The 25,603-nt window shown below is 47.5% G+C and overlaps 1 protein-coding gene across 1 annotated transcript in view; it reads right to left on the bottom strand.

The window, feature by feature from the left end:
* Positions 1-25,603, bottom strand: part of ARHGAP35 (Rho GTPase activating protein 35) — a 578,000-nt gene that overhangs the window by 460,046 nt on the left and 92,351 nt on the right. The gene's annotated exons all lie outside the window — the stretch shown is intronic.

Here is a 25,603-nt window from a genome sequence, read left to right as displayed (position 1 = left end):
TCCCCTCTGTTGTCATTTAACAGAACTTTTTGGACTGCTGAAAGGGGTTGTGTTCCGAACGCTGGTTGGTGGAGACATTTTGACTATATTCTTGACCTACGTTGTCGCGTAATGCGTTATATGACACGCCGCGTTAGCGCACCCGGAAGTGCTCCGGTGCGCAAAGAGCAGTTTCCCGGAAGCAATCCGGGGCGCAGCGCGTAACGTAAGCATAACAGGTCATGTGACTTGTTAATAAAACTTTTCATTGGTTCATTTTACTTTTGTTATTTTAATGATGAAAAGCTTGGTCATATGACCTAAAAATTACGCTTTTTATTGGTTTCGAACATTATTTTTTTTAAAACATATATGTTATAATGTTCCAGGCTAATGTACTTTCCCGGAAAATTTACAACTATCCTGCAAGTAAAATATATTCCTTTTTCGAGAAAAAGGGCGTTTCTTCGTCCCATGGCGGAGCCGTTGAGTAAAAGAGGCTCGGCCTGCTGTCTTAGTCGCCGATACGCCTGATTATCAGATTCTTATCGATCACTTTATGTTGCAGGAGTGGAAAACACAACTGCCCTTGACCATTTATCTTTACTGCGTTCCTACGTATTATACCTTTTATCCGTCATGTAATTGGACTGCTTTATTTCACTTGCGTTTTACTGATTCGAAAACAGTGACTAAAAGTAAAAACTTTACCAATGTAAATACTACTACCATGTTTTGTTTTAAAAACCTTTATTGTGAAAATGTCAGTATACAAATACGGGCCTATAACCACGTGGGCCGGCCACGGAGCAAACTGAAATCGTATATGATAAGGAGACATTTACATTGTAGAGGAACGTAATGAGCGGGCCATTAGGTTGCAAGAACTAAGGTGTCTAACAGTTGCGGAATCGGTGGACGTACATTTTGTAATTAAAATACGACAGGGCCACTTACAAAAAAATTATCTAGATATACATTTGCGGGCAAGTACCATGGGTGACGTAAATTCGAACTTTCAATAGTACAGTAATCAATAACAAATCAGAACTTAATATCAATAGGGATGTCGAAATATTCAATCAATTCTCGTCCCCGCCCGCCATGAGCATCAAAACTGCATTCATATCTCGTGATATCAAGGTTGTTCAACCAGTACACAACAAGGAGTTACGAGTACCATTTATACCGGAGCCATTTTGGGCGAGGCCGGGCAGGTCCAAGATATAGTCAAAATGTCTCCACCAACCATCGGCCAGACCAGAACCCCTTTCGGCCCTTTATGCTACAAAATGGTGTCTTCCATTCAGAAAATATTGTTGGCAGCATTTTGAAATGAAAGATAAACAGCCGTTCTTCTAGTGAGTCTCACATTGTTACATTTAGGAAGAATGTTGAAGAGTAGTATGTTGAAAATCTGAAGCCATTGTTCTACAAACTCTCAATCAGCCTTGGATTGAAAAAAAAATCCTGAAGAATGTACAAACTGAAAACCAATTTTTGTCTGTATAGCATCAACAGCAACGCTTGACTCAGCTTTGTGTGAAGCCGCCATTTTGATTCAATCAATAGCGTCCCCCTGCACACATTCAGGGACCTGGTCGTGTCTTCAGGTCAAACGGATTGTGTGACAAGATGCAGAAAGGAAAAGGAAAAAAGTTCCGCCGGACCTCGGGAGCCGGCCGCCTATGTCATGGGCGATCTTTGGCCACATCAGGGCAATAGTGAAGCTGCAGCAGGTGCAAATAAGCTTCAGACAGTGTTACAAACACTGCTCAGAACTCTCAACTATAGCACTCAACATCCAGGACTTGCCATCCGGATCTTGGCGCCTTGTGCTGGTTCAGACCTATTCACACATCGGTCCACTAGTGACATCACCTCATAAGCCAACGGGGCACCCCACGCCGACTTTCGGCGTAGCATTGTAGGATGGCCACACCAGTGCAGCAACTTGCTGGACACCACCTCGGGTTCATCCGGATCTCGGCGCGTTCGAGTCACTGTACCGCAAGAGTGACCGGAACTCAGCTGGACACGCCGTCTTTCGGCGCAGCATTGTAGGATGGCCACACCAGTGCAGCAACTTGCTGGACACCACCTCGGTGCCATCCAGATCTCGGCGCGCTGTGCTGCCTTCGGCCTACTGTAGCCGCAAGTGCGGACGCAACTCAGTTGGACGGCGAGTGAAACGCTAAGGGGCGCCCCACTGCAGCCGAGGAGCCTCCATCTTGGGGGAGACGCACAGCCCCCACTGACTGACGGGACCTCACAGGCCAACGGGGCGCCCCACGCCGACTTTCGGCGCAGCATTGTAGGATAGCCACACCAGTGCAGCAACTTGCTGGACACCACCTCGGTGCCATCCGGATCTCGGCGCGTTGTGCTGCCTTCGGCCTATTCGCACATCGGTCCGCTACGGACGCCGCCTCACGTGCCAACGGATTTTCTACGCTTTTTGTAGCCCTATGCCGCATAACAGGTCAAGTGACTTGTTTATAAAACTTTTCATTGGTTCATTTTACTTTTGGTTTCCTAATGACGGAAGGCTTGGTCATATGACCTAAAAATAACACTTTTCATTGGTTTAGAACATTTTTTTTTCCCAAACGATGAAAGCCCCACCTTGTTTCTGGATGTTTCAGACTGAAGCTGGCGTCAGCATGAAAGCACCACCATCTCGTGGCTCCGTCGTGGTCATTCCGCGAGCAATCATGGCAGCCGCTCCCCACCGGAAGCCTGCAGGAGTCGAGGGCCCCCAAGACTTTTGTAGAATCTTCACGGCTGAGGGGACGCTTTTCGAGAATGGAGCCCAAGCCCTAGCAGGCAAGCGTCCGAGTTCCAAGGTGTCCCAGGGCCATTTTAGTGGACCAGGCCCAAATCCGAAGAGCCGTCCGCCATTTTAAGAGTCCTATGGCAGCCGCCTATCGCTGCACCGCAAGAGTGGGCGCAACTCAACTACATGGTGAGCGAGACGCTGTAGCCGCAAGAGCGGGCGATAAACAGCTGAATGGAGGATGAGGCACAGTGTAGCAAAAGCGGGCGGAATGGCAACTGAAACGGTAAAGGGGCGCCCCAGTACAGCAGACGAGCCTCCACCTGGGGAGGCCCGTTCACGCCGCCTCCCCCACGCCCCCCCCGGGGCGCCCCACGCCGTTTTTCGGAGCGGCATTGTAGATACCAAAACCAGTGCGGCAAGTTACTGGACATCACCTGGGTGCCATCCACATCTCAGCGCGTTCTGCTGCCTTGGGACTATTCGCACAACAGACCGCTACTGACGAGGCCTCCCCCCGCACCACCCGTGACGCCCCACGCTGTTTTTCTGAGCTGCATTGTAGGAAACCAAAAACCAGTGCGGCACCCAGGTAACATCACCTGGGTGCCGTCCAGAACTCAGCACGTTGTGCTGCCTTGGGACTATTCGCACAAAAGGCAGCTACTGACCATTGTTGCTTCTTTTTTACAAAAAATGTTTAAATATATTTACAGTTTTTGTTGCGTTCTATATATTTATATGTTAATAAAGTTTTATAATCCTACTACTTTCTTGGAGTGCTATATATTTTTAAAAAATCGGGTGAATGGGGCCTTGAATCGGGTTATTGTCATGTGTGGGCTTTGGAAGTGTGCTGCTACAGGATCGGACATTTCAAACTCAAATGCACGTTCTTTTTCTTACCTTTCCGAAGCATGGAGCGCAATAGCAGGCAGAGAAAGGGTGATGCAAGTGTTGAACACTGCCTGGCCTGGCAAGTTGCTGGCAGTGCGCCCCCCCCCGCCCGCTCCTGAAAGAGGGCACACACACACCGCCGCCCTGAGTACTTCACAGATCTTTAAAAGACCATGCGCTTGTTAATGAGACTTAAATGGTTTATCACCCCTTCTAGAGCCCCTGCATCGGCCCTCTGACGTTTCCTGGAAGAATTAGCACGTAACACAATACCAAGCCCTGTCAGCTGAAACCCCCGAGGAATCGGGTTTTTGCTTGCAGGAATCGGGAGGCGGGAGACTAGCACTGAAATCGGTAGTCTCACGCCTGAATCGGGAGGGTTGGCATGTCTGGATTCTCTACAGCTGGGGCCATAAACTACATCCGCAGGGCTAGGTGATAGCCTGGGACCGGCCTGGACAATCGGACACAGAGGAAGAGGAGTGTCAGAGGGTGCGGTAGTGAATAGGGTGAAAGGGAGGTGTCGGGCGGGCACAGGGTGTGATTCTCAGGGAAGAGCAGCGCAGATGGGGGGAAGTTTATGGCCCATGCATGAGAGAGAGAGCGGGGGTGACCAGTGCGTGGGGGAGATGATTGCGAGGGTGGGGAGCCGTGCTGAGAATCGACAGCGTGCAGAGAGTGGGTCTGGTCAAGGCATCTAAAATGGCTGCCGTGCACGACAAAATTGTGGCATTGGAAAAAAGGCAAGATGGCGCAGACAATGTTTATCAATAAGGATTCATTTATAACAAAATATTTTATCGCAGTGACAAATTGGTGGTCAACACTTCCTGATTTCCATCGAATCGAACGTTAACAGACGTCACGCAGCAAAAAAAAAAAAAAAACGCTCACGCACAGCCGCTGGAAGACATGTATCAACATATATGAGCCTCCTCGGCCACCCTCAGAAAACATAAGGGATCAGGATACGTCTCCCGCGCCCCCTTATACCTAGTAATTTAATTAAAACGAAACACAAAATGGCGAATTCCCGTTTCGCTACCAGTTTGCGGCCCGGGAAGCGCTTCTACCGTGAAAAAAATCTTTTTCATTTATTTTCCCCACGGGACCCTTTAATAACAACATCATTCCTAGGGTGGTCAAGAGGGGTCTACCTTGCCCCCTTTCATTAAATTCCCCCTTCGTTTTTCACCTCTTCTTCTCTCTCGATCCTACCGAGAGACAAGATGGCGGCCGCTCCGGACTGTTTAGAATGTTGACAGACACCGGAAAGCCAATCAGCTTCGCATCGCAAAGTTCCGTTTCGCAAAAAGTACGCGAACTGGAGCGCAGCCCGGAGCGCTGTTACAGATATATATCTTTTTTTGAACGTTAATTTCTCAAAATCCACTGAAGCACATATATTGAGACCTAGCAAAGGCACATCGGGCTAACAGTCCCTACAATTTTGCCAAGTTTCGTGCAAATCCATTCAGCCGTTCGAGCTAAAAGTGAGGTCAACCGCCCTATGTAAATTAACATGGGGAAAACGCGTTTTGGGACCCCCCTTTTTTCTCGGCCCCCCTTGACGAAACCCCCCCAAATTTTCAAGGGCTGCTCAGAAACAAAATGTGCCCTGGTATCGAAATGGTCTACAGCGGATCGCACTTCTCCCAACTGTGCATGTTGCCCGAGTAAGATTGAGTCTATTGTGCACGTTTTATTCGAATGCCCGGATTATGCAAGGCCTAGGAGTTTTTGGCTGAAACCACTCTGCCGTAACATGGGCACACGCAGTCACTTAGTAGCCTTGCGTATCCTAAGTACGGACACTTCCCCTCCCATAGTCTGTGGAATAGCTAAATTTTTAAAACAGTTTTGGCTCATTCGATCTAAGAGATTGTCAGTAGCTGTTTAATACTTGTTTTAGCTAATTTAGTAATGGACCTTACACCTTTTTATCACTTTTAATATTCTAACATTTCTACTGACTTCTTATGGCATAAAATTTTTTGTATATTTGTATTGATTGTATTATGTATGTGCTTATAAGATATCTCTGCGTATCGAATAAAAGCTTATGACTGACTGACTGACTGAAAATGTGCCATTTTCCTGAAAATTTCAGCCGATTCCGTCCACAAACGCCAAAGTTATTAGTCATAGAATTTTCAAAAATCCCATAGGGAAAAAATCATAACTATATATACCTACTGGCGACAGCCAGTACGTAATACATATATATATATATATATATATATATACACACACACATATATACACACATATATACATATATACATATATACACACATACACACATATACATATATACACACATATATACATATATACACACATATATACATATGTACACACATATATACATATATACACACATATATACATATATACACACATATATACATATATACACACATATATACATATATACACACATATATACACACATATATACATATACATATACACACACATATACATATACATATACAGTTCATCGGCCGCAGATCCCCTCAGCTTTCAGCGTCAGACACCTCCAGTGATGGGATCGGAGGCAAGGTGTGAGCAGACACCCCTGTTTTAACTATTTTCATTAACCATGAACCTCGCAGTGTCTCAAGGAAGCTGGCTCAGTCCCGGCGCTGCACTTTGCACCCTGGCAAAGGTGGAGGAACGGTTCAGCAATCAGGTGGAAAGGTAAGGGCGGGGCTGGTGGGTACCTCAGACCTTGTCTCGCACAACCTCCCCAGCTCTGACGCCGGTGATCAGTTCTGTGAAGAAGCTTCGGAATGGGGAGGTGGGGGGGAGGGTTTGGAAGGGATCCTGCAGCAGCGTGGGTCTCCGTGTGAGGGAAGGGTGAGAGATAGGGCCTGGGCAATGAACAACGCAGTGAAGACAGAGGGAGGGATGCTTCAGGAGTGCAGGGACTCTGAAGTGGCGGGGGGTTGTGTGAGGGAGGGAGTGAGGGATCAGACCTTGGCCGTGAGAGACTGGTGAGGAAGGGGCAAGCTTTGGCAATGGAGGGGAAGAGGAGGTCAGAGTCCTTCCTCTCTTACCACCTCTCCCTCCCTCCATTCCTGTACTCTGGCGGGTGGGGCCTCAGTGTGATGGCTTGGGATCTGGGGTGGTATGCGAACCAGTGAGGGGACGGAGTTCCCTAGAGTAAGGAGGACCTCGGGGAAGAAAGAGGGGAGCTGCAGGCAGTGCGGAGAGGGGAAACTGAGCCCTGGAGGCGCGAGTTCCTCATTGAGAGAGAGGAAGTGGGAGACAGGAGAGAGGCACAGCCAAGAGGAGTTTAGAGCTCTGTGTGAGGAAGAAGAGGATCCTGAAGAGCGCTGAACGGCTTCTAGGCTCTTTGACAAGCAATATCCCTAACCCTAATGGAGATGCTTTCTCGGGAACCGAGTGAGGGTATTAGCGTGTTTCAGGCAGAGGTTATCAGCAGTGGCTAGCAAAAAGGAAGGAACACAGGATGCGCTGCCCTCAATTAACAACAAGCCCGGGAGTGGAGCGTGCATGCGCAGTCTACATTTTTAAAGCACTGGACTCGTGCTTGTAGCGCGCCGCTGCTCCCTCCCGCAAGGTGGATGCCGCCACAAGCACGAGTGCAGTGCTTGAAAAGTGAAGACCGATGGCTAAAGGCCCTCCTAAAGCTGCGCATGCACGCTGCCTAGGTGAGAGCTAAAAAAAACGCACACAATAGCTCAGAAAACGGAAATCAAATGCAACACTACAATACATAAAAATAAATTTATAATACACTAAAAAACCATACACTTTAGAGTCTAGCACGAGATACAAGCCAGATGATAAATTCTTTCCTTACAATGCAGAAATAATTATAATCCAGATTTGCCTGCGTGTCCTTCGGTGTTAAAAATAATGCTTGCACATTTTTAATGTGAAGTGTCAGGTTTTAAAGTTTGAGCTACCTTCTCCCTTCTCACAAGCCCCAGCACTCCTTGACAAATGTGTAGGCTGCAGGCACCATTACTATCCGTGCCCAAGTACCATTGCAAGGCAAAAAGAAATTCCCTTGGGGTGAGCGTTAAATGTTTTCGGACATGCAAAATCAAGCAAGTGAAGTCTATGAATGGTCAGCACCGTGAGACAGAGGGAATGATGGATGCAGGTCTTGCAGCAGATCATGGGTGGGAGAAAGACTGCTTTTGTCTGGAAACAGCAGTCCCTTGTTGTGCTCAACAAACCTTCAGAAAAACTATGAGCAACCACTTGCTTACTGGCCATACAACAGAAATCATTATCTATTATAAATTCCAGACCATAAATTCTGAACTTTGGCCCAAGTCAGCTGCCATAATGAGTAATACTGACGTCTGTAATATTGTTCCCTGCCAGAGAGTCTCTGCTTTGAGGCGATTTGCAAATGAAAAGCTCGACAATCATATCCAACGACTCAAGTGAACTACTGGCCCAAATATCCATTGCCTTGGTCCTGAAAGTGAAACAATCAAGATTTCCGGACACCACGTAAAAGTCTTAAATTACTATCCTTTCATGGTATTTAAGTCACTCAACTAACTACATATCGGAAGTGTTTTCACACTTAATCAAACAAGGTCAAAACAAGGTCAAAACGGAGAGTCAATAGGAGGAGTTTCTCCATGATGAACAATTCCAGATCCTAATGGTATGCTGCAGGAATACCATTCTTCCAATAGGCATTGGTAGAAGACAGTACTTTGTGTTACATTAAGGTATTGGTCCAATGTGCCTTCAGGGTTCATGTTCTAGTTTTAATACAGCCTTTCCAGAACAAACTCAATTAGAATACGTTCAGACTAGGAAGCGGTTTCTCTAGACTAGCTGCACCGTTGCCCAACACTGAAGTTAACTTATTAACTATAGGAGATTAACCCTCTAAACGTTGCACAGAGACAACGTCAACATATTCTACTGAAGTTTGTAAATTTGAATGGTCCGCTAAAAACTAGCTTTTCAAATGCCCAATACCTTCTTGAAGCTGCGCCAAGAACCAGAGCTGAAAGGCACTTACTGCTAAGAGAAACAGAGAGCAGTGAGGTAGAGATGCGACAGGCTGAAGTGGAGAAGATCGGCGCAGAATGGGTTAAAGAAACAGCTGAAGCCTGGTGTAGAGGAAGAACTAAGGGTGAGAAGCCGGACCGAGACGCTTTAACATAAGCTAAGGCCCAGTTGAGGTGTTGGTCATGGGAGCAAGCGATGTATGAGAATGGTGCTCAAACACTAAATCCCAAAACTATATGACCAGCACAATGCATTGAATGATGGGAGTACTCTTGCAGAATTGTAGCCGATTTGAAACCAATACTACAAACAAACTCCGCACATTCTCTACCAGGCACAGCATGGCTGATCAGCGCTAAGACGCCAGACTGATACAACTTTGAAGCACAGACCCAAGACCCTAAAGCGGATTACCGCTCTTTCTGAACAAATAGCCATAATTGCTATGCAGGCCTGACATTTGCCTAAATGTAAACACAGGGATATTGGATATAATAATCCAGTGACTTGTTTCTGTGGCATCTGCATTACAAAACCCAAACCGTTCCGTGTTTCGTTGGGGACAAACCTGCCTGTTTATATCCTAATGTAGCACACTGCAGTACTGAACTAATATTTGACCATAACATACGCGCACACCGACCAAATCACTCCCTCACAGCCACTCACACACCAACTTACAAACTCATACAACCACTTACAATCTTACACACAATCCACTCACACACCCATATAGTCACTCATACACCCAATATAGCTATGCATACACCCACTAAACAACTTGCACCAATTCAGACTCTCACATCCACAAAACTGCTCACACCACCACTTACACACTCACTAACATGTTTAGCTTTAAAATATATAACAGGAATGAATGTGTGAATAAAATATATTTATAAACTTGTGAAAATATATATTAGTAAACTGAATTTATAGGTCAAATTCCAGTGAGAGAGATATATATATATATTTTTTTTTTTTAAAGCAGTAAAGTTCACTTAAAAAATAACAAAGGTTACAGGGTTGATCTAGTTAGATTCAGATTTTACACACACAAAATCATAAGAATTCAGGAGCTATAGTTACCTGAGCTAACTATAATGTACACTCCAACAACGTACTGCTTATGACCTCATATTAAATCACTAATTACTTGGTCAGTGACATCACTCATGACATCACGGACATCTCAAATGACATCACTGATGACACCATCCAGCAAAGTAAACTTCAATATACTTAATAAAATACCATTTAAATTTGTTTAAAATAAGAAAAGGAGACAAGCGTGAGACGTGCAGCAAAGAGCTCACTGTAACCTTATCAACTACTACACTCGCTTATCACACAGGAGAGAGTCTCAGAGAATATTTGTCTCTTCTAAACCACTACTCTGAACAGTAATAACCAAATGCACAAGTTACTTGCCTTCGATAAGGATATAGCTGTAAGAAACGTTAGTTATAGATTTCTTACCTTAGAATTACCCCCAGGCGTAACTCCAGAAAGTTGTTTTTTAATCAGCAATACCTCTGCACTTTCGGAAGGTGGCGTTGGTTGGCTCTGCGTCAGACATCTGCGTCGTGGTCGCCAGGATGACATCGCAGCGGCCACTTAGACGCCGCCCTCGCACGCTGACGTCTCAGGTCTGTACACTACTTTCCGTGTCAGAAGAACAATTCTTACTTACCTGTAAACAGGTGGTTCTCCAGTATTGATGTCTTTCATAGATTCACATGCTTGAATATTCCCGGTCCTCGAAGTGGGAGTCCCACGGTAAATATCATAGCAATAAGATGCTAATAACATAAGTATGTAAAAACATAAGACATACAAATACACAGTAGAAATGCACAGAAATACCAAGACATAATTCCGACATTGGAATACATGGCAGAGAGAAAAACACTTGCAACATATCAATTTCATTATGTTAGTCCAAACAGCAGCCAATCAGGCGCAAGCACCCCTCCAGAACCTTCTCTTCAGAGCTCAGTCCCTAAGATTTTCGTAGCACAGGAGTGACAATAGAGTCTATGAGGAGAAGAGAGCCTCTGAGGGAAGGTAGGTGGGTGGGTCGCATGTGAATCTACGAAAGAAACCAATACTGGAGAACCACCTGTTTACAGGTAAGTAACAATTGTTCTTATCCAGTATTGGGGTGTCTTTCATAGATTCACATGCTTGAATAGATTAGTAAGCAGTAGTTGCCGAAAAAGGCACGAAGAAAACCATGCAACAACATGGAAGAAAACTCCATCGACTATAATAAAGTCATGCAAGTAATAACCATAAGCAAAATAACCATAATGGAGGAGGGAAGACAGAGGCTCACCTTAGTTAAAAAGATTGCGTAGCACTGGCTGTCCCACTGCCGTATCTGCGTCATTGATGGCATCCTGGCAATAGTGTCTTGTGAAAGTATGCCTGCTGGACCACGTGGCCGCTCTGCAGATTTGATGAAGCGGCACACCGGCAAACAGGGCAGTAGAAGATCACATCGCCCTGGTGGAATGGGCCCTCTTGGAAGACTGAAGAGGCCTGCCGGCTTGCTGATGGCAGAAAGCAATTGCTGAAGAAATCCAACGTGCAATAGTTGGCTTGGCAACAGGACGTCCCTTGCGCATGCGTCCATAGTCAATGAATAGTTGATCAGACTTGCGAAAATGTGTTGTCCTATTGATGTAAAATTTAAGACATCTTTTAATGTCCAAGGAATGTAGGCGTTGCTCTGTCGGAGATTGAGGATTGGCAAAGAAAGTTGTTAAGAAAACAGGTTTGTTAATGTGAAAGTCAGTAGGTACTTTAGGAAGGAAAGTAAGGTTGGTGTGAAGCACTACACAGTCCGATTTGAATTGGAGAAATGGAGGTTTAATGGTGAAAGCGTGAAGATCGCTTACTCTTCGAGAGGATGTCAGAGCAAGGAGAAGGGCTACCTTCCTGGTGAGAAATTTTAAGTCTGTTCTGTGGATGGGCTCAAATGGTGCTTTCATTAGTTGAGCCGGTACGACATTAAGATGGCAAGTGGGAGGACGACGCCGAATGGGCGGAAACTTCCGGAATAATGCCTTGAAAAACTGGCGAATGACTCTGGAGGAGCAGAGCGAGGTGGAACCATCTTGACGGTAGCGGGAAATCGCCGCCAAGAAGACTCTCAAAGTGGAATGTGAAAGTCCTGATTGAGCCAGTTACAGAAAGAACGGAAGAAGCAGATCAGGAGTGGAATGAAGAGGATGAATATTGGCATCTGCGCACCAATGACAAAACCTCTTCTACTTGAGTTTGTAGGTTTTGACTGTAGACTGAGCTCTTGTCAGAGCGAGAATGTCCCTGCATGCTGGTGAAATATTTAAATGGGCAAATTCAAGGTGACTAGGAGTTCGGATGACATACTTGACCCCAGTCCATCGTGAGGAGATCCTCACGATGGACGCAGAAGTATGGGTATGCACTGGGAGAGGAGAAGTAGCTCCGAGAACCATGCTTGTCGAGGCCATCTGGGAGCGATCAGGAGGATGTGGCAAGGTTGTCTCCGCATCTTCCACAGCACGCGAGGAACTAGTGGAATCGGAGGAAAAGCGTAGGCGAATAGATCGCACCAGTTTATCAAAAGGGCATTCCCGCACGATCCGGGGTGGGGATGCCAACTTGCGTAAGATGGGCATTTCCTGTTCTCTTGTGTTGCAAAGAGATCAAAGGGTGGATGACCCCACCTTCGAAAGACTAGGTCGAGTGTTGGTTGGTGTAACGGCCACTCGTGGGTGGAAGACGTGGATCTGCTGAGGGAATCCGCTAGGATGTTGTAGACTCCTGGCAGATGAACGGCAGTCAGGGTGACGTGGTGACTGACTGTCCAATCCCAGATCGACTGGGCCAGACGAGAGAAGAGAGGAGATTTGGTTCCGCCCTGCTTGTTGACATAGTGCATGCTGGTCGTGTTGTCCGTTTGGAAAAGGACTGACTCCCCCTTGATCATAGGATGGAACGACTTGAGGGATAGAAAGATGGCCATCAATTCCAGCGGGTTGATGTGCCAGGAGCGCTGAGGCAGAGTCCATTAGCCTTTGATCGACAGACCTTGAAGGTGAGCACCCCACCCTTCTAAGGATGCGTCAGTCGTCAGCGTGAGTTCCGGAGTGGTGGTAAGGAAAGTAACCCCTGCCGCGATGTTGGACTGTTGCGCCCACCACTGGAGAGCCGCTTTCAAGCGAGAGGTGACACAGACTGTTGATCATAATCCAAATTTGTTGGAACAACTCCTTGAGGTGGGGTGGAGGCGGGCCAGATGGAGGAGTGAGAGTAGGAATCTTGACGAACTCCAAAGCATGGCCCTTCGCTCAGCCGGTTGATGTGCCAGGAGCGCTGAGGCAGAGTCCATTTGCCTTTGATCGACAGACCTTGAAGGTGAGCACCCCACCCTTCTAAGGATGCGTCCGTCGTCAGCGTGAGTTCCGGAGTGGTGGTAAGGAAAGTAACCCCTGCCGCGATGTTGGACTGTTGCGCCCACCACTGGAGAGCCGCTTTCATGCGAGAGGTGACACAGACTGTTGATCATAATCCAAATTTGTTGGAACAACTCCTTGAGGTGGGGTGGAGGCGGGCCAGATGGAGGAGTGAGAGTAGGAATCTTGACGAACTCCAAAGCATGGCCCTTCGCTACAATGTCCAGAACCCAACGGTCTGAGGTGATGGAGGACCATTGAGAAAAGAACAGGGAGATTCGACCTCCAACTTTTGGTGGGAAAGGCAAGTCATTGTAGTTTAGAGGTAGATCCTCTATATGCAACGATGCAAAAGAGGAGGTAGTCACCGTCAACGAAGTAGTCGTCGACTTAGCTGATGACGACCGCAGAAGCGTCGACGAGTGAATTTTCGGTTTCTTTTTCGTCGACGAGAGGATAGGAATCGCCGACGAGACAGGTCTAGAGTCCATAGATACCTTTGTCGACATAGATGACGTCAACGTAACCGTCGTTGACGAGCCAGCAGCAGATGTCATCACAGTCGCTGTTCTCGAGCCGGAGACGGCAGATCTCGTCGTCGGGGCGATCGTCGACGCTACCGTCGGCGATTTAACATGTTTCTTGGTGGAAACATGACTGGAAGAAGCAGAAGACGCCTGAGAGTCATACCTCGTGGGCATGGGCGAAGCAGGAGGACACCACAGGAGCCATAGAAAGAGAGAGTTTCTTTTTCTTTAAAAATGGAGAAGGCAAATCCTGCACACTGCTACGCTTACTGGCTGCATTAGAAGTACTAGACATAAGGCGGTCTGCATCAGAAAGTGGGATATCCTTGTCCTTAAGTCTCTGAAACCAGAGGAGACGACCTTCCCTGTCTTCAAGGGTCTTAGTTGAAAAGGTCCTGCAAAATTTACATTTGCTCACTTTATGGTCCGGGTAAAGACAATGTATACACTTGCTGTGGGGAGCTTCAGAGTATGAGCGCAGCTTCCCACAGGAAGAACAGAGTTTAAATAAAGACTTCTTAATTGAAGACATGTCAAACACTGGAATCCAGAAGAGAAGTTGAGAAAAACTGAGCAGAGCACGAACACGACATGCGGTAGAAAATCTGAGGGACTGAGCTCTGGGGAGAAGGTTCTGGAGGGGTGCTTGCGCCTGATTGGCTGCAGTTTGGACTAAGATAATGACATGGATATGTAGCAAGTGATTATTCTCTCTGCCATGTATTCCTATGTAGGAATTATGTCTTGGTATTTCTATGCATTTCTACTCTGTATTTTTATGTGTTATGTTTTTACATACTTATGTTATTAGCATCTTATTGCTTTGATATTTACCGTGGGACTCCCACTTGGACGACAGGGAATATTCAAGCATGTGAATCTATGAAAGACACCCCAATACTGGAGAAACGCAGAGCCATGCAAGACACGGACCACTGGTGCACAAAACTTGGGCCATGAAAGAATGTCCTTAACCATAGAAAACACTTCGCCGAACGGCGAGGATGGGTGGGGTGGTAAGGTATCTATAACCAACTAATGTTTCGTACAGATATATCATTACCGAAGGTAAGTAACTTGTGAATCTGAAAGAAACACGTTAGTTATAGATTCCTTACCTTCGAATAGATACCTCAGCAATACCAACCCCGGTGGTCGGTTTCCAAACCAAGATCACTCCAGAAAATCCTAGAGAACAGAACTAACTAAGAAGCTGTCTCTCCGGACTTGGCTGTCCAGGCAGTAATGTTGGGTGAATGTGTGCAGCGATGCCCACGTGGCCGCCTGACAGATGTCAGAGGAACTCCTCTGCCCAAGGCAGTAGTGGCTGCCGTCGCCCTGGTGGAATGGGCGCGTAGACACGCGGGAGGCTCCTTTTTAGCCAGAGAATAACAAGTCTTAATACACTACACAACCCATCGAGAAATGATGCGTTTGTGTACGGCCCGACGCTTCTTTGTGCCCACGTAGCCAATAAAAAGTTGATCATCCACATGGAACTGTTTTGTGCAATCCAGATAGGAGTGCGCATGTTTTGGGTCCAGACGGGGGAGCCTCTCTTACCTAAGGATGCGGAAAGAAGTTGGGCAAAGTAATGGTCTACCCGATGTGGAAGGCCGTGACCACCTTAGGAAGGAAAGATGGACGGGTCCGGAGAACCACCTTGTCCGGATGAAAAGACAGGAAAGGAGGCTTTGAAGAAAGAGCCTGGACCTCACTCACCCTTCTAGCAGAAGTGATGGCTACCAGGAAAGCAGTCTTAAGAGTCAAGAGACGTAAGGGACAGTTATAAAGCAGCTCAAAGGGTGCACACATTAAATAAGTTAGTACAAGATTCAAGTCCCACTGAGGCATAACAAAGGGGATTGGAGGAAAAAGATGTGTTAAGCCTTTTAAGACACAGTTAACTACCAGATGACCAAATTAAGGGATGTTCGAAATCGGAGTTGGAGTAGAGCAAAGACTCTGTGTGGGGCCTGGTCAGTGGTCTGTCTGCAACTTCTGTTGCCAATACCAGTGTCACCACAAAAGAAAGATAAACAAAATCACACACCTTGTCAACACTGCTCTTAATGAATGGAGCTCCGCTACCAACAGAAGTACAAGTTGACGTGAGGAGGGGAATATACTCAAAGGGATCACATCCACCAAGCCATGAAGGATCTCGACAAACAGTCCAAGTTAATGAACTCAGAACCTGTATGGGAAGTCTCATCAACTGCTTAAATTAAACAAGATGGGCAGAGAGAAAAATCAATGGACTTTTATTAACATCAGGATCCAGCATTAGAAAAAGATGTGGGCTCAGTATGGGACATCTTTTTTAGGACATCGTAGCTAAGTCTTGATGCCCTAACTAATCAAACAAAATGGATGTTCAAATTTATCTATTGAACATAATGGCGGCATCAGTATCAGGAATGGACCAGACAAACAAGTTACTTAGCTTCGTTAACAATGTATCTGTAAGAGACATATTAGTTATGGATTCCTTACCTTAGAATTAACCCCCAGGCATCAAGACTGGATCCGGAGAATATTTCTTCAGCAGTACCCCTGCGCGTAGGTAGGTGGTGTCGGTAGACTCCGCGTTCGTCGTTGGTGTTGTGATCGCCGGAAAGGCGTCGCAGTATCTACTTAGACGCCGCCCCATACGCGCTCACGTCAGTTATTAACCCGACGTTAAGCGCCAGAAGCGCAGAGCCAAGCAAGACACTGACCACTGGTGCACAAAACTTGGGTCCTGAAAGGAAGTCCATTACCCTATAAGTCAGGTCGCCGAATGGGGAGGATGGGTGGGGTGGTAAGGAATCCTTAACTAATATCTCTCTTACAGATATATCGTTACCGAAGGTAAGTAACTTGTTCATCTGAAAGATACCATTAGTTATGGATTCCTTACCCTAGAATAGATATCCCAGCAATATCAACCCCAGAGGTGGGTCTGTGAACTAAGTTCACACCAGAAAGTCCTGGAGAACTAAACGGCCAAAGAAGCAGTCTCTCCGGACTTGGCTGTCCCGGCAGTAATATTTGGTGAATGTGTTTAATGAAGCCCACATGGCTGACTGGCAGACGTCATGAAGGGGGACTCCACGTCCCAAAGCAGTAGTGGCTGCCGTCGCCCTGGTGGAATGGGCATGCAGCCCTAATGGAGGTTCCTTTTTCGCTAAGGATTAACATTTTGATAAGAAGAACGATCCATCAAGAGACGGTCCGCTTTTGCCCAGCCCACCCTTTCTTGGCGCCCACATAACCAAAAAAGAGCATATCATCCACCCTGAATTGTTTTGTGCGATCCAGATAGAATGAAAGTGCACTTTTTGGATCCAGACGGTGGAGCCTCTCCTCTTTAGAAGGATGCGTGAAGAAGGTGGGCAAAGTGATGGTCTGTCCTATATGGAAAGAGGTAAGCACTTTGGGAAGAAAGGAAGGCCTAGTGCAAAGGCCAACCTTATCTGGATGAAGGGCCAGGAAAGGAGGTTTCAAAGAAATAGGCTGAAACTCATTCAGCCTGCGAGCAGAGGTGATGGCAACCAAAAAGGCAGTTTTGGGTGTCAAAAGTCTGAGAGGACAGTTATGTAGCGGCTCGAAAGGAGAGCACATAATGTAAGAACATGATTCAAGTCCCACTGGGGCATTACGAAAGGAATAAGAGTCAACATGTGAGTAATGCCCTTAAGGAAACGATTTACAATAGTGAACTTGAAAAGAGAAGGTTGATCTGGAAGGCGAAGAAAGGCCGAAAGATAGCCCTTGAGAGTGCCCAGAGCAGGGCCTTGCTGGGCCAAGGAAAGAATGAAAAGGACAACCTCTGAAAGAGGCAGAAAGTGGATCCACAGTCTTTGCTGTGCACCATGCCACAAATTTGTTCCATCTACATGCGTATACTGCTTTGGTGGAGGGACGCTTGGCTGCCAAGATAACGTTACAGACTTCGGGAGGAAGGTCGACAGCGGTCAACTGTTGCCGCTCAATCTCCTTGCAAAGAGGTGGCGGCTGGACAGGTTCGGGTGGAGGACTGTCCCCTGCTGCAGCAGCAGAAGATCCTCCCAAAGGGGCAGTCTGATCCGAGGATCGAAGGCCATGCTCAAGAGCTCTTCGTGCCCAGTCCGGAGCCACAAGAATAACTTGGGCCTGGTCGCGATTGAACTTCATCAGCACTCTGGGCAGAAGTGGTGTAGGCGGAAAAAGGTATAGTAGACGACAACTCCACTCGCGATCAAAAGGGTCACCTAGCGAGTGCCGCTTTGGAAATTCCAACAACCAGAACTACGGACATTGCGTGTTCTCTTCGATGGCGAACAGATCTAACCAAGGCTCTCCCCACTGCTGAAAGACCTTGCACCATCTCAGTCTGAAGACGCCATTCGTGCTCCATCATGCACCGGCGGCGATCGTCAGCCCTGGCGTTGAGAGAACGTGCCAGGTGTGGAACCACCAGGGATAGCCCTGACGTTCCAGCCACATCCAAAGGCGAAGAGTTTCTTGACATCCTGTTTGTTGCAGTACCACATGGCGGTTGTGTTGTCCGTGAACACCTGCACTACTCTTCCTTTGACAGAACGAAGGAATGCCTCCAGTGCAAGACAGATCGCCAGTAGCTCCAGAAGGTTGATGTGGAGCCCGGACTCCGCCGTAGAACAAAGGCCTCGGATTTCCACCTCCCCCATGTGGCAGCCCCACTCCAGAAGTGATGCATACGTCACCACTGTGACCTCTGGTTGGAGAAGGGAGAGTGATCTGCAGTTGAGCCAATCCCAGTTTGTGAGCCACCACTGCAATTGGGGTGCAGTGCCCTCCGAGACCGGGACGCAATCTGAAAGATTCCTCTGATGCTGTGCCCACTGGAACTTAAGGTCACACTGCAGAGTCCGCATATCTTACCTGGCATAGTCCACCAGCAGGATGCAAGAGGCCATGAGGTCCAGCAGCCTCAGAGCCATTGTGACCGAAACCAGGGATAGTGGCTGAAAGATCGGAATCACAGCTGAATATCTCAGAATCGCTGCTCGGGAGGATAGGCCAGAAACTGTGCTGTGTCCAGAACCGCCCCAATGAAAAGGAGATTCTGAGAGAGAATCCGGTGTGACTACGGCATGTTGACAGGGAACCCCAGCGAATGCAGGAGGTCAACCGTAGGCTGGAGGTAGGAGGCAACAGCCTGGGGCGAGCTCACCTTCAAGAGCCAGTCGTCGAGGTGGGGTAAGACTGGAACCCCTGATTTGCGCAGATGAGCTGCGACCACCGCCATCACTTACGTGAACACCCGATGGGCGCTAGTAAGGCCGAAGGGGAGCACAGTGAATTGAAACTGCTAGGGGGCCTACCGTTAACCGTGAGCAACACTGGTGGGCAAGCAGAACGGGGATGTGAAAATAAGCGTCCTGCAAGTCAAAAGCTACCATCCAGTCTCCAGGGTCGAAGGCAGACAGGACCTGAGGCAGTGTCAACATTTTGAACTTCTCGTTTCGGAGGAAGCGGTTGACGTACCTGAGATTCAAGATAGGACGCAGGCCTTTGTCCTTCTTGGGTACCAGGAAGTAGAGGAAACAACAATCCAGACATACGTCTGGCACAGGAAGGCACTCGATGGCTCCCTTTTCCTAGAGAGACTTAACTTCCTGACGGAGAAGGGCCCAGTGATCCTCCGACATGCGATGGGATTGCAGTGGCATGGATGGAGAGGTAGTCTCGAAGGGGATGGAGTAGCCCCTTCGGACTATCTGCAAAACCCACCTGACCGATGTGATGGTTTGCAAGTGGGGGAGGTGATGGTGGATCCTGACGGCCACTGGCAACTGGTGGCCCTGAAAAGTCAGACTAGGAGGGCTTGGAGGCAGCTGCAGAGGGAGAGCTGGTGGACTGGCCCACCTGCTAGCCCCCAGACACACGACGCTGGGTCCCACGTCACTGGCAGCGCAAAGGCTGGACAACTTGCAGAGGACTGTCTGTGGCTCTGGGCGGAACGTGGCGGGGCACCTCTTCCGTAGCCACAAAAGGGGCGAAAAGCAGACTGCGCGGGGCTAGAGGTGGTAGCGAGGCCCAGAGATCTGGCCATAGCCCTGGAATCCTTAAAGCGTTTGAGTGCGGTGTCCGCTTTGTGGCAAAACTAGCGACGGCCATCAAAGGGCATGTCCAAAAGTGTTGATTGTACATCACCTGATAAGCCAGTGTACCTCAGACAGGCTACCGATGTTGAAATCGTCCTGACTAGCGAGTCGGCGCTTTCCATTCCATATTATGTGTGGCGAACTTGGATGAGTCTCTCCCTTCCGCAACCGCACATGAAACTACAGCCCGGGCCTCCTCCAGCCACAGTGGCAGCACCCACACGACTGTGTCCCACACAGAATGGGAGTACCGGCCCAAAAGACATGTGGTTTTCACCGGACGCAGACCTAAGCTGACGGAAAAAAGCATCTTCCCAATATGGCCTAGCTTCTTGGATTCCATATCAGGTGGAGCAGTAGGAAATGTGCCCTTGGAAGTCCACACTTGGACCACCAGGCTCTCGGGGTAGGGTGTTGGGAGAGAAAAATGGGGTTGCCTAGGACCGGACGGTGAAGTCGGGTATTCATCTTATCTACAGGAGCCCCTGTGCTGGGCTTCGAGCGAGTGCCCAGAAGGATGTCCATCAGGGCCTCATTGAATGGCAGCACGAGCTCTGAAGAGGCCGCTGCCGGTTGAAGCACCTTGGTCAGCTGCAGGGAGAGAAAGCATGCCTAGGTCTGGAGAAGTGGTCTGACCACTGGCCTCACCCAACTCCACTCTCCAGTCCAGTTCTTCCAACTGGTCTGCCAGAGGGTCCACAGACCCATCCCAGTCCTCCTCACCCTCCTCTGGTAGCCACTCAGGGCAATAGGGAACACCAGGGGAGAACAGAGGTACAAAAGTCAGTTGATGCCGGTTCGGCTCCATGTCCATGTTGAGGGAGAGGCAGGGGTCACAACCGGCGTCGGAGGGGGCAGAGGTGTCTGTAACAGATTTGGTGCTGGAGGAGGTATCGTAAGGTCAAACGGCGCAAATCCAGATCCAGGCTTGGATCCATGCGACGCCGGAGCCGAAGCCGCTGGTTTTAAAGGCCTAGAACCCCCAGTCGAGTCCACGGGACCTAAAAGCGTGCCGGCTGAGTCGGGCTGCCCAAAGATGGAGCGGAGGGCTTTGTATAAACTACGAAGTTTGGCTGGGGTCACCCCAGCTCCCGGGAAGGGAGGGAGGCTGAGTCGATGCAACAAGATCCATGGGCAGAGCGACGAGACTAGCTTCCGCTTCATGCATCTTGTCGGCCGACGGACGGGGAGAACGCGAAGAGCTACTTTGCTTTTTTGCCTTCTTTTTGTGCTTAGACTTACCCGAAGACGAGGAGTGGTGGCGATGGCTCCGCGACCTCCCTCTCGCCCAGGACCTCGGGCAGCCCGAGCCAACTGCAGGGCCTTCAGAAGCTTACAGGACTGTAGTGTAGTTCCTATATTCCCAATAGGCTCTACGCATTTGAATAATATATCCTATAGATTTGGCGTAGGACTGGTCTACTAGGTCTCTATCGAATATATTAGACTTAATTGTGAGTGCCAGCTAGCTCGGAGGTCACTAGAAACTTTCTCGAATACACAAGAAGGGATTAGTTTGACACCCGCATAAACATGACAACTTTGTTTCCCCAAGAATAAAACTGATCTTCAGTGTCGTGGAAACAATAGATAGATATTTTACTCAGTCAATCGTGCATGCTTCGTTTCATCAGAGGTGCAGAGAAATAGAGAGACAGGCGTTTTCAATAAAAGGGTTTACTGAACAGTCTTCTTTCTCAAGCAAGTAAAGTGAACTGCTACAATCTTAATACTGGTAGCAAAGTATAATGCGTACAGTAAGAAGAGTATTACAAAAAAATATTGTAAAAGCATTGTATGGTTTCTAAACGATAGATACATCCTCAACTGGTGCTTCTAAAATACACCTACCCCAATGTACCCAACCTAAGTCTAGTACGTGAGAAGAAGTAAGTGAGGTGTAGCAGAGGTTTAGTTTTGTTTGCCAATCTATCCAAGATTTCTCTTGGGGTCTTATCAGCTCTGAACCTTGGTTTTAGAATGAAGGAGGTCTGGTATCTCTGTCTCGGGACTCGATTTCCCAACACCCCGCGAGGACAGCTTGGAAACACTGAAGCTGGATTCTCAGCGAGAAACGACAGCTTCTTGATCAGTGCGTCAGCTGGAGGGTCGGCTTTGTTCGCCAATTGCTGTAGCGAGCTGCGTCAGGCAAGTAGATAGTCGAGCTGCTCCGAAACCACCATGTCTTTGCAAGAGCAAGTGTAGGCATATTTATACCTTGAAGGTGCCTGGTTTGACGTTAAGTCGCACATAATAACGTCATCAAAGAACCCCAAGGGAATGCAAGTTATTTGAAAACTCCATGATTTCTAGGAAAAATCAATATTCAAGCAAGGGGATGTCCCTGACTGCTAAAGCAGAGTTTTCCAAGAAATTGTTGTGGCTTTTTGGAACAAGTGGAAGTAGCCATGCCTGTATTTGAACTAGATTGGTTAGGTCTAAATATGGGTATGATTTCTATGCCTATATAAGGGTAATGTGAATTATACCTATATAAGGGCATGCATCGGTAAATTACCCTTGGATCCTAAAACGCTACTCAACAGGACTGCTCCTGCAAAGACTTCGGGCCATGGCCCGATAGTCTGAGCACGACTTCAGGTTGTGGTCGCGCTCCAGACACCAGAGGCACACTAGATGTGGGTCTGTCTCCGACACCAGCTTGTGGCAGGAGCCACAAGGCTTGAAGCCGGCCGCCGATGGGACATCCCTTTGCACCAGGAGTTGAACGACTCGAAAAAGATGTCGACAAAAGTCGAAAAAAGACAGTCAAAAAGTGACTTGAGAGCAGTGTTCCCAGTAAGCCGCGCGGCTGCGCGCCCGCGCATCTATAGGGCACCGAGCGCGCAGTGTCTCCTGTGAAGCGCGCACACGTTCTCGCCGCTGCCCGCTTTTAAAGCGCGAGCGGTGAAAACCGGCAATTTCCCTGTTGCCTAGGGCCTTTGTGAAAGTATTCCTGTTAATCCCAGCGCCCATTATTCGCTGCAATTAACAGGAATACTTTTAAAAATTCCCACAATCAGCCCGCAGCCTCTCACTATTCATAAAAGACACGCATCAAGTCCAATAGCACGACGTGTGCTTTACACGTCATGCTTTCCGACTTGCTTCATTTCTTTTCTAAATAGAGCGCGGCTGGGGGCTCATTGTGGGCCATTATGAAACTGTTGATTGCAGCGCATAACAGTGCTGCAATTAACTGAAATCCTTTCACAAAGGCCCACAATCAGCCCGCAGCCAGAATCCATAAAAAATGCAGCAAGTCCAAAATCATGACGTGTAAAACACACGTCCTGCTTTTGGACTTGATGCGTGTCTGATTGTGGGAATTAGTGAAAGTATTCCTGTTAATTGCAGCGCGTAATGGGCGCTGGGATTAACAGGAATACTTACTTTTCACGTGTTTCACTTGTCCTACTGATGCGTGCGACGCTTGGAAAAATTGGGTTTCCCTTCGGGTAAGTGCACAAAACCCCACTTGCTCGTGGTACTTCACATCCAATTACAATATAGGCGACGTACAGTGTACAGGTCAAAGCAAAAATTCTTGCATCACTTGAGGCAACATTTTTTTCCTATTTCAATATGTTGAAAAGTTAGTTTTTTTTAGATGTTTTGCATGTGAAATTTATGTACAGATCTGGTCACAATTTGTCCCAACCGAATGTATTTAAATGTACAGAAAAATGTCTCGAAGTTGAGAAAGGGTCTGAAGGAGCGCACGGGGGTCCTGCATGCGGAGACTACCGCCAAGTCTTTGCTGAAACGGAACACACATGTTTTATTTAATAAAATGTAGATTTGACCCCTGAATGTTTATTTAATAAAATGTAGATTTGACCCCTGAATGAGGCGCATTGAAGTGTCTGTGCGTCGTTCCCACAGCACTAGCTTTCTTCATGGCGCACAGAAGATGCATAAGCCCTCTCACCACCTTCCTGCACCCTAGAACAGTAACTGCAGACAGTCCCTGGTTTCTATTAACCACGGACTGGCAAGGTACCTCGAAATCACACAGATGAAAAAGCTGCAGGCTGTCAGAGGGAGTGAAAGTGCAAAGCTGTGGTTGTTGGAGGCCATCACCAGAGGGGCGTGATTTGCATAACTCCTGCTGCTAGCATGCATGTCCCAGTGAAACTCCGGACAGGCACCTCTTTGAAATGACAACACATTTTCTTGTGGGGAACTCCATGTTGTCACCTCATAGCTTTCATCACCACCTCTTCGTCAAATGTCAACGTTAGTCAAATGTGAATGTAAAAGACCAGCTAGTTATGTACTGCTTTAACATGTTTAGAGATAAGTTTGCAATGGTTGCCTGCCTTGTTGTAATATTAAGCAGCAAACTCGACAAAAACATTTCCATGTGCATCGTAAACCGTAGACTCTACAAACCCCGAAGTTCAGGTCTTCCTGCAGGTTTCTTTCACGCAATTGTGTGTTAATGTCAGTGTAAAAGTTCCTGCGTGTTTGAAATGGCTCCTTCAATGTGCAAATGAGGTGCAAATTTATAACGCACACAGAAGAACACGCGCTCTTTACCAACAGCAAATATTATTTAAATTCACTGACCAGTCTCAGCAGGGCAGCATGTGCATTCCTCTTTTGGCTCGCCCCTTCTACTCCCACTCAATTCTCACACCTCCTCACAGTCCCCGATTCGTCTTTCCTTTGCCATTTACTGCCTCCTCTCTCCTCCCATTCTCCGCTATTCCACGTATCTTCTTTTCACTTCACTGTCTGACACACCCATCCTCGCGCCATCCTGCACCTTAACTTTCTCCCTATCTTCCTCTCCCTACTTTATTATGTCTCGCCCCACCCCATCCCCAGCCTTCGCTCTCTTCCATTCAGCATTTATCCCCTGTCCTTTCCCCTCCTCTTTTCACTCAGTCATTCCATTCTTACCCCTCCTTCATTCACCACTGCCTCTCACCCTTCTGTTATTTTCTTTCCTACTCTCGCCTCTATCAGTTCTCTTCTTCTCTATATCTTTCCCTCTTTGCTATCTCACTCCTCACTACTCTCCTGTCCTCTCCTGTTTTCTTCATCCGTTCTTCCTCCAATGTCCCCTCTCAGTGCCTGTAGGTGATTTTTGCAGCTGTGTCGTTTATATCCCATGCCTGACCGCTCCTTCCACCGTCTCAGATAATATAGTTTTTTTAAAAAATGATATGCCTTTATTTCTACAGCGTCCGTTACTGCACATGACCCCACATCAGTGGCCTGCATATGTACCTGGGTGCTGTGTGAGCAAGATGTACACTTCACAGCGTATTACAAAATTAGTTATCTTTACCTCCTCACATGCAGTTAGTTTCAGTACCATCCGTCCGAAGGTGAAATGTATCAAACAATTTAAGACCAGTAGATGATGTAGCCCTCAGGCTAACATACGTGCTTCATGGTTAAATACTTATAAGGTCCCAAAGGCGACTCAAATACTTATAAGGGATTGGCTATGCCATTGCTTGTTTGAATGTGCCAGTTACCCTACAGACTCACTGACTTTCTTAATATGCTCTAAGCAGCGGCTACGTCAGGCTATTCTCCACTGAGCCCCCTTGAACCCGGATTGCTCCTTTCAAACATATTGCCACCACATGCAACCACAACAGTGTAACCAGTTATTCGAGACAGCGCAAGATGCAGCTCTGCACTCTGCTTTAATTAACACACTTAGGCGGGTTAGGTGGGGATTTGTAATGATCCAAGAAAAGGTTTTGGAACACATAAATGAGGAATTGGTCAAGACCACTACTGCCATGGCTAGCGCCCAGGGTCTAGAGGACGATCTATGGCAAATTACTGTTCTCCACGAGAAATTCTTTGAAACTATAAGGGCCCATTTTT

The sequence above is a fragment of the Lissotriton vulgaris genome, chromosome 9 (assembly GCF_964263255.1).
Source record: "Lissotriton vulgaris chromosome 9, aLisVul1.2, whole genome shotgun sequence".
NCBI classification, from domain to species: domain Eukaryota; kingdom Metazoa; phylum Chordata; class Amphibia; order Caudata; family Salamandridae; genus Lissotriton; species Lissotriton vulgaris.
The sequence above is the reverse complement of the archived record's forward strand: the minus strand, read 5'-3'. Positions and strand labels throughout refer to the sequence as shown.